The 9,947-nt window shown below is 36.1% G+C and overlaps 1 long non-coding RNA gene across 1 annotated transcript; it reads left to right on the top strand.

The window, feature by feature from the left end:
• The first annotated feature begins 828 nt into the window (after positions 1–828).
• On the top strand, positions 829–9,649 carry LOC114276332 (uncharacterized). Its single transcript, XR_014366302.1, has 2 exons — positions 829–1,104; positions 9,402–9,649. It is a non-coding gene; the product is annotated as an uncharacterized LOC114276332 (long non-coding RNA).
• Positions 9,650–9,947: the final 298 nt, after the last annotated feature.

The following is a 9,947-nucleotide window of genomic DNA, read 5'->3' as shown; positions in this document are numbered from 1 at the left end:
GTGGTAGTGGGTGGATGGCAGGTGGCTGGTGGTGGTGGGTGGATGGTGGTGGATGGTGGTAGCAGGTTGGTGGTGAATGGTGTGGCGGGTGGTAGATGGTAGTTGCGGGTGGTGGGTGGTGGGTGGTGGTAGCAGGTGGGTGGTGGTAGCAAGTGGTGGTGGGGAGTGGGTGGTGGTGGAAAATGGTGGCGGTTGGTGGCTAACGTTGGGTGGTAAAAAAAAAAAAAAAAAAAAACTCAAAACTCAAAACTCAAAACGGAAACACATTTTTTGAGTTTACATTTTTTGGCCAAATTTATAAACTAAGACCACTGATTTATAAATCAAAAATTTACCAAACAAGTTTTTATTTGAGTTTTGAAAATTTATATAAATATAAATAGAAAACTTAAAACGTAAGTGTTACCAAACGGCACCTACACAATTGAGTGTGTGACAAATCAAATGTTAACACCTATCATGCCACATCATTATGAATAAAATTGTGAAAGGTTTTGTGTGGGTCTTAAACATTTTTTTGGAAGGAGGAGAACTACATAGAAGTGGGAGTTAGATAAAAAAATTACCAATATATGAAAAGGTGCAAGTGACACGTACACCCCCACAGCCTTTCATTTGCACCCCACCACAAGCACTTGCACCTTCATGTGTTTGTAATTTTTTTTCCCCAACTCTCACTTGCATGTAGTTCCCCTTCCCTAGAAAATTAGTCTAAGGTCTCTCTCTCATTTTTAATAGTAAGAGAGATTCACAATATTTATTTATGATGTCTAAGGTCCCTCACCCACCCAATATATCTCACCCACCCAAAATGAGTCCCACCCGAACACATATTTTCTCATTCTCTCCTATTCTCCTCTCTCTCTCTCTCTCTCTCTCTCTCTCTCATCTCTGCCGCTGCTGCTCGCTTCTCTGCCCCTTTCTCTCTCATCTCTGTCGCTGCTTTTTTCGCCGTCGCCATCTCTTTACTTCTGCCTTCGACGTCTTGCTCATCTCTCTCTCTGTCACTCTCTCTCTCTTTTTCACATTTCCGAACACTGCTCAGCACCACCAAGTTCAAGCAGATCGAGCTCTGAAACTTCCACTCACAAATCGGAGGCTAAGGTGTGTTCTTCACCGGCTTGATTGGGTGAAAGTGATACACATTTACTTATTATTAATTAATGACTGTAGTCAATGGCCCTTTAGACAATACAAAGAGAGTAGACTTAACAGTACAGAGAGAGAGACAGAGACAGAGAGAGATAGTAGAGCAAGTACATAGTATATTGAGGAATTTATCCAAGATAAATAGATATAGAGAGTGAAACCAAGGATATCAAATCTTCATAGGATTCAAGATCTAGATCACATAAAGAGAGTAATACAAACATTTCGAATCTGTTTTTCCATATATTTATATATATTCAAGTCAACCCTTAGAGTCAACTGATTCAGAGCTTCGGAAATGGCTAATTAGTTGATCAATGGTTGAACAGCTTTTTACTGGCTACTTTTCGGATTCAATAGTCGTTACGTGCAATTGGGTGTTAAATTTGAATTGGGTTTTTTGGTTTTTTTTAAAGAAATGAATTATTACGGTTTTGGGAGATTGATGAAATAGAAGAAAATTCAGCAGCTTTGCATACAGCTATCAATTCTCTATGAACAAAGCTAGAGAAATTTGTGAACAAAACCTGAGAAATTTTAATTTTTTTTAGATTTGTTGGATTTGAACCCAGAGAAATTCTCTTTTTAATGAATCACTCTCAATATATATGTATATTGGTTGTTATTGTTGCTTATTTGAGTGATAGATTTTGTGTATTGCACATCGTGATTGGGAAGGAAGATAAATTTCTTGTTTGAACTCAGAGAAATTTTTGCAAAAACCAGAGAAATTCTCTAGAAATCTAGAAAAATTCTCTAGCCTTCTGCGAATTTCTCTGGAGAGAAATTCTTTGGGAAATCCAGAGAAATTCCTAGAGAGAATTTATCTGAAAGTCGAGAGAAATTCTCTGAATCAATATTGAGGGACCTTAGACATTATAAAAATATTAGATGTTCTTTATACTATAAAGTTTCAATATCAGAGACCTTAAAAAAAATCTCCTTCTCTTCTCCCTTTTTTGGTAGTTGAATAGATAATTGTGAGAAGGAAAAAAACAAATTGATTGATATATAAGATGTGACATTTTATTTTATTAACTATTTTGTGAATGTTTTTTTTTTCTTTATTAACTATTTTAACCAAAATCTTTGATACCAAAGACCACCTCAATTGTTATAAAGAAAAATGTAGTACCATTTCAATGTCACAAATTTGAGTGGTTGCAGTGTAATTTCATGGAGCGGACTTATTTACCAGCAAGTCTGTTTTAATATATAAAGTATAAATTATATTTGTAGTTATAAGTTTTATTTTGTCGCTTTTAGGTGTGGTCACTTTTCACTTTTACTCTTAAAGTTTATTATTTATTTTTTCTATTTGCCCACTTTTCCACAATAACTTCTGAATAATATAAAAAAAATATATTATTATATTATCATTTAAATTTATATTAGAGGTGTGAGTTATATATAAAATAAATAAAATATTTTTATATTACATGATTGTTAATTGTTAATTGAAGTTATCTTTAGAAATAAATTAAGTAAAATTTAAAACATGAAAAGCTAAAATGGAGAGAAAAAAAACAAAAAACAAATTTTATGAGAAAGTAACCAAATATAAATGAGCAAGTATAATTAACCCATAAATAAACAACTATTAAAATGATAAATTTCTCAACTACATTGATAAACTTATTAATCTAACAAACAAAACTCACAACTACACATATAAACAAAAAAAAAAAAAAAAACAAATGTAAATAAATTACATTAATAAATTTCTTATTTATTGCCACAATATATTTTTCACTCAGGATTTACACATAAATTTGTCAAATTGGTAGGACTGGTTAATAATTATCCCATAAGCTTATTTAACAATTCTTTCCAGAAGTAATTATTTTAATTGATTTTTTTAATTCTTTATAAAAATATATGTAAAAAAATAGAGACAATGATGTGATTAGATATTTTAATTTTTTTAATTATTTTAATATATATATATATATGTGAATCATGATTGGCAGCTCGAATTTCATCTTGTCCCGAATAGCTCGAACTTTGGCTTCCCAGTTAATCGACCAATTGTCTAGCAAAAAAACTGGCAGCCGCAATTGATAAGATGACAAACGTGGTAGACAAATGTTACATTGATCGTCCGGGTAGTCGTCCGATCGGTCATTCGGGTATTCGATTGGCAAATACAAATTCGGACCATTTGGACAAGCTCAATTCGAGCTATCAAGAATTATTCTTTGATGTGTAGTCGTTGGGGTTGCAGCGGCAAGATTTTAATTTTAGGGAGTCCATTTATATTTTTTAAAAAAACTTTACTTTTTGCATAGTTTAATTTGAATTATTTTTATTTTTAGAAAGTGTGAATTTTGTTGTTGCCGTAGAAATGGAGAAAGTTAAAAGAAGCAATCTATTGACAAGAAGATAAATTGTCGACTCTGTTCTTTTCACAAATATTTTAGCAGAATTCAAACTTTGTTAACAATTTTTTTTTTTTTTGATCGAACCAATAATTATCCCTAAGATCTAAAGTATAATCATATAATTTTAATTCTTGTAATTGAGTATCACGTAACTGTAAAAATATCAATTTAAAACTGATACTCTATAATAATGTGATATCTTTATTGATTAGCATGACATTCATAGGGTGTCGGATCTTAAAGAAAAAGAAGAAAAAGAGAATTGAAATTGACAAAATAAAAAGAAGAGGAATAAGTGAAAGTACAAGAAATTTCAACTAGAGATGGAGAAGCGTAAGAAAAGCTATAAATGGAGATCAAATTGAAGAGAGTATTGAAATAAGAAGAAAAAAAAATTTAAGGCAAAAGAAGAACAAGAAAAGAAGGGCGAGAACAACAACAAACAAGTATACTTTGTATTTTCCTTTGTAATAGACCAAACCCTACTTGAAATAGACGCCGAGATAGCGGTAGAGAAGGAGACAACATTACCAATGGAGGCTGACAGAACGCCAATAGCCGAGGTTGAATAATCCAAGATCAATGCCAATGTTTCCAGTACTTAGGATTTTCCCTTTGTTTTGTACTTTTTTCTTGCAATTGTAACTTTTATGTTAAACAATGTTTGTTTTATTGTGGCCAACGTGGCCTATGCTTTGTCGTTTGAACAAGTTTTTTCTTTACTAGGCCGAAGTGTCTTTTTGTCTGTGAATCAAGTTCTTTTTTTGACCAAGTGTTGAATGCTTTCTACATGTGTTCTTTATCTGCCTTCACTACTTTGTATGCTTCCATACTTAGAGTGATATTGCAATTCTTACAAGTATACTTTAATTGTATAATCACTTCAAGTTAGAACACATCTAACATGTATTATCTTGGACACACTTCATCTTCGGTGTACCCTTAGTTGGTCACCTCGGACTAACTTTCCTCGGGGTCACCTTGGACCAACCTGCCTCGGCAGATTGGCACTTCATAAAAATTCTTTAAGTACCTTGCAAAAAGTGTTATCTCTTTTACTTGTGCTTGCTATCCTTAATCAAAACTTCATTCTTTTAACCCTTCCAAGTTTTGACAAATTGTTTGGTTATCTCGAGTAACAAATACCTCAGGTATTCCCTAATCTGATTACCTCGGCTGACTCCAATTTGTAAATTGTTGTAAAAAATTTCAACAAACAAGTGTCAAGCCTATTCCTCATTCCTGCCCCCTAATGTGAACCTAAGTACCACTTATATTCACATTAAGCATGTATCTCCAATTTTTACTGAAGTCTGATTCAAACAAAGATTAGTTAAGGTTTTCTACCTCGGTTCTCTGTTAATCTAACTAGATCAAACTTAGTTCAACTCTGTCGTATGGCAAGTATAATTCAACTCTAGTTACTCGTCATGTTTTACTTGGAAATATCACCAACTTAGTTGAACTCTACCATGGGCAAGTTGAGTTTAACTCTGCCATATGGTAAGTCTAAATTATTCATCACGTCGCCAACTTAGTTCAACTCTACCATAGACAAGTTAGGTTCAACTCTACCATACAATAAGTCTAAGTTATTCGTCATGTTTCAATCAGAAACATCGCAAACTTAGTTCAACTCTATCATATGGCAAGTATAATTCAACTCTACCATACGATAAGTCTAAGTTACTTGTCATGTTTCACTCGGAAACATCGCCAACTTAGTTGAACTCTACCATAGGTAAGTTGAGTTTGACTCTGCCATATGGTAAGTCTAAGTTATTCATCACATCGTCAACTTAGTTCAACTCTGCCATAGGCAAGTTGAGTTCAACTTTACCATACGATAATTCTAAGTTATTTGTCAGGTTTCAATCGGAAATATTGCAAACTTAGTTCAAATTTATCATATGGCAAGTATAATTCAACTCTATTATATGATAAGTCTAAGTTATTTGTCATATTTCAATCGGAAACATCGCAAACTTAGTTCAACTGTATCATATGGAAAGTATAATTCAACTATACCATATGATAAGTCTAAGTTATTCATCATGTTTCATTTGGAAACATCGTCATAAGACTACTTTAGTCTTATCACACAAATATCAACAATAAAAACAAAATCAATAAAGTGTTTTGTTAAAACTTTGGCTAATAAGATCAATACATAAATCTAAGAAAAACAAAAACTAATAATAAAAAAACTTCAGATTGGAAGTGTTCCAGGGTCATGGCAACTCCTTGCCATCACTGTCTTCTAGCCGATATGCTCTGTCGCCAGCAATCGAGATAATGCTGTAAGGCCCTTCTCAATTTGGGCCAAGCTTGCCCTCCCTAGGATCCTTCTTGTTGTCGATAACTTTCCTCAGGATGATGTCTCCAACCTTGAACTCTCTTGAGTTGACCTTCTTATTGTAAGCTCTAGCAAGCTGCTGCTAGTATGCCCCCAGCTGAATTGCTGCTCTCTCATTTCTTTCCTCCAACAGGTCTAGATCTCGGGCTAGGAATGTCTCGTTAGTCCCATTCTCTACTCTCTGGGTTCTGATTCTAGGGATGTTGACCTCTAGCGGGATAACTGCTTCAGTGCTATAAGCCATGGCAAAAAGAGACTCCCCAGTTGATCTTCTCGGTATAGTCCGATGTACCCAGAGTACATTGGGCAACTCGTCTACCCATTTTTCTTTTGTTACTTCCAGTCTCTTTTTGATCCCATCCAATATGGTTTTGTTGGATGCTTCTGCCTGACCATTACTCTAGGGGAAACTAGGAGTAAGGCAATAGTTCTTAATTTTGTACTTAGCACAAAAGCTTTTAATCAATTTATTGTCAAATTGGGCGCCATTGTCTACCACAATGGCCCTTGGAATCCCAAACCTGGTGATTATGTTCTTCTAAATGAAATTCTTTGCATCCACATCTCTGATTTTGGCCAAGGGTTCTGCCTCTACCCATTTTGTGAAGTAATCAGTAACTACTAGCAAGAACTTTCTCTGTCCAATTGCCTGGGGCAATTGCCCAACAAGATCCATGCCCCACTGGGCAAATAGCCAGGGGTTGGATACTGGATTCAAATCTACAACTGGCCGGTGTATCAAAGGTGCAAACCTTCGACACTTTTCACACTTCCTCACGTAAGCTTCAGCATCATTCCGCATGCAGGGCCATTAGTACCCTTGAGTTATGGCCCTATGAGCAAGTGATCTACCCCCAGTATGGCTTTCGCATACCCCTTTATGGATCTCGTACAATAAGTCCTCTACCTGGGATGGGTGCACACATTTCAAAAAGGGCCCAATAAAGGACCTTCTGTAGAGATGGTCTTCTACTGTCAGGCTGAACCTGACTGACTTCAATCTAGTCTTGTGCGGCTCTTTTCGGTCATCTGGCAGCTTACCATCCCTGAGGAACCTCACTATTTCATCCATCTAGCTTAGACCTATCTCCACCCACATTGCTTCATATTCTGTGATCAGTGGTTCTACAGTTGGGCCTGACAAATAATCAACCATTATTGTCTTTGCTTTTCCTGATTTCATCACACTAGCTAGGTTAGCCAAGGCATCGGCATGACTATTATCATCTCAGCTAACCTGCTATAGATCCTGGAACAATGCTAGCAGTCTGACAAACTCTTTGACATAGGCTATCATTCTTTCATCTCGGGCAACATACTCACCCGTTGTTTGATTTACAATAAGCTGGGAGTCACAGAAGACTATTACCTCATTGGCTTTCATGGCTGCTACTAGTTTTAATCCTCCAATTAGTGCCTCATACTCTACTTTATTGTTTGAGGTTTTGAACCGCAAACGAATAGATTGCTCTATTATTCGCCCATTTGGCGATACTAACACTATTCCTGTCCCCCGCTTATTGATGGTTTGAACTTCCATCAACAAACATGCAGAAGGAATTGCTGATGTAGATATCGCATGGTCTTGCTTGCTCTGTTTTCTTCTGTTTTGCTAGCGTGGGGTCCTTTGGGCCCAATTGAGTTTTTTTTCGTTCTCTTGGACATCCTAAGCCGCAGCTCACCAAAGCCCGACGTGGGATGGCACTAGGGGTGAACTCGGCCACAAAGTTGGCTAGCACCTAGCCCTTAATTGTTGTTCTGGGCCTGAGCTCAAACATGTGGAAGGGAGAGAGAGAGAGAGAGAGAGAGAGAGAGAGAGAGAGAGATTGAAGCCAACATTAAAGGAGGAAGAGAATTAAGAAAGAAATAAGGGAGATTGAAGAGAATTGAGGGAGTTTAGCTCCAACACTTGCTAACTCGAGGCTTAAGGTAGGAAATTCAACTCCTTAATTATGAATTTGAATTACTTGGTGTAAGAATTCAAGAAAATTAGAAGATTAAGCATGAGAATCAAGCTAAAATTTGAGAATTGTAACTCATACCATACATGCATGCATAATTCCTTCTATTTTGAGTCTAATGGTTAAGGATTTTCACATACATGTACTAAGTCTACCATAGTCTTGTAATTTCATCATGTTTTCCATCAAATTACCTTAGTTGATCATGTTTTGGAAACTATGAGTTCAAATGAATACATGCATGTCATATTTATAGCATGTTCTTACATTTCAAGTTAAATTTTTGCACAATTGACTTACTTTTGGGCCTCGATATCATGAAATGAACTTCAAACCATGATGTTTTACAAGTTCTTAGATATTTTCCAGAATTTTGGTTCAAGAAAATGAGTTTCAAGGTGTGGAATTCGAGTTTGGAGCTTGGGAGTACAATCTAGAAATTCCAGATTCTGCACTTCTGCTCGAGCGTAAGATTCTGTGCTTGAGCGGCCACCTTTGTTTTTGCATCTCTGCTTGAGCTACCAGAAGCTTGCTCGAGCGTGAAATATATGCTCCCAGAAGTTTCATGTTTTTGCAGACCATTCGAGCGTCAAGAGTTGCGTTCGAGCGGGGACATGAGTCTTACGCTCAAGCGACCATCGAGCGTGAAAATCACATAACTAGTACTTTTCAAAAATTTTAGAACGCTCAAGCGTGGGAAGTTGCGCTCAAGCATTTCCTTACACATTGCATGTCCGCTCGAGCGGAGAAAGCTACGCTTGAACGAGGACCCTGTTTTCAAAAATTTGACCAAGTGTTTTCCAATGCATTTTAGTATCCTCATTGCATCCTAGGCATTCCTAAACCAAGATTAAGACATAGAAATGAGGGTAAAATGTAAAAACACACTAAGAACGGAACGAAATGAGTTAAATATATTCCAACGTGTGTTTCAAATGTGTATTTGTTATGTGTTGATGTAGGTCACGTGTCGTAAACCGTTTGATTAGTCTGCTCTGTTTGTCTGCACCCGAAACCATCTGTGAGTAATAACTTAGTAAAGCTATGTTCAACTTTATTTATTTTTTATATAATAAAATAAGATATATTTTCTGTAATGCTATGTTTTGTACAATGAATGGTTGTCCAATTTTTGACAATGTATTCGTAACATCCTTAGCATCATGTGATATCTGTTACCTGTTACCCGGTATCGGAGGTTCCATTATGGAACTTATTATGTCTGCACTCTATTACCCGTACTAGAGGCTCCATCATAGAGCTCAGCATATCTATTATTTGTTACCCGGATCCGGTGGTTCCTTTGTAGAACTGGTTACTCATAACTACCATAAGTTCTGCATCTATTCTGTATCTACTCTGTTAGCGCTAATGGATGTATCATGTATGATTAAGCATGAACTCTGATTTTTGTATATGATTTGAACAAGAATATGAATCTGTTTATGAATCTGAATTATGATTTCTGAATCTGGTATGAACATCATTCATTAAAATCCCTTACTGTGTTATTATTCACTGGGCTTCTGCTCACTATTTATATTATGTATGTAGGTAATCAGGCATGTGACCAAACATGTGACCAGGCTCAGAGTTGAGGACTTGGCGTCTCAGTTTTTGTCAGCCAACCTTTGTGCCTCCCGGATTAAGTCAAGTTTAGTGGCTGTTTGTGTGAATGTACTAGACTTTGCTTCTTTTGAATTACGGGCAAGATTTTTGATAATATGTTCATAGAGTGATGTGTAAATACTGTATCTTTTGACGCCACTCACTGGTTTATAAAATTTTTAAATTATCTGTCCCATGTATGTCTTCACAACTCAATGGGTTACATATATTTTGTATATTTACTGCCGCAGCCCCTAACTATATATTATTATCTTCAGAGGCCTTTGGTAATCTAAGGATTACTGACCGGTTATGATGCTAAACCTGTAGGGGCGAGTTTGGGTCGTGACAGGCAGATACCTGGTTTCTGCAGTTGCTAGGGTCTTACTTACATATTATACTGTCTTTTGCTCTCTCTCATTTTCTCAGATTACCACTACACACATTGTATGCTCTGAACTGCCAAGTATAGGAGCAACTCTTTCCTAAGCA

The sequence above is a fragment of the Camellia sinensis genome, chromosome 4 (genome assembly GCF_055761805.1).
Source record: "Camellia sinensis isolate YWXY chromosome 4, ASM5576180v1, whole genome shotgun sequence".
NCBI lineage: Eukaryota > Viridiplantae > Streptophyta > Magnoliopsida > Ericales > Theaceae > Camellia > Camellia sinensis.
Note: the sequence above shows the minus strand (reverse complement) of the source record. Positions and strands in the feature narration are given on the sequence as shown.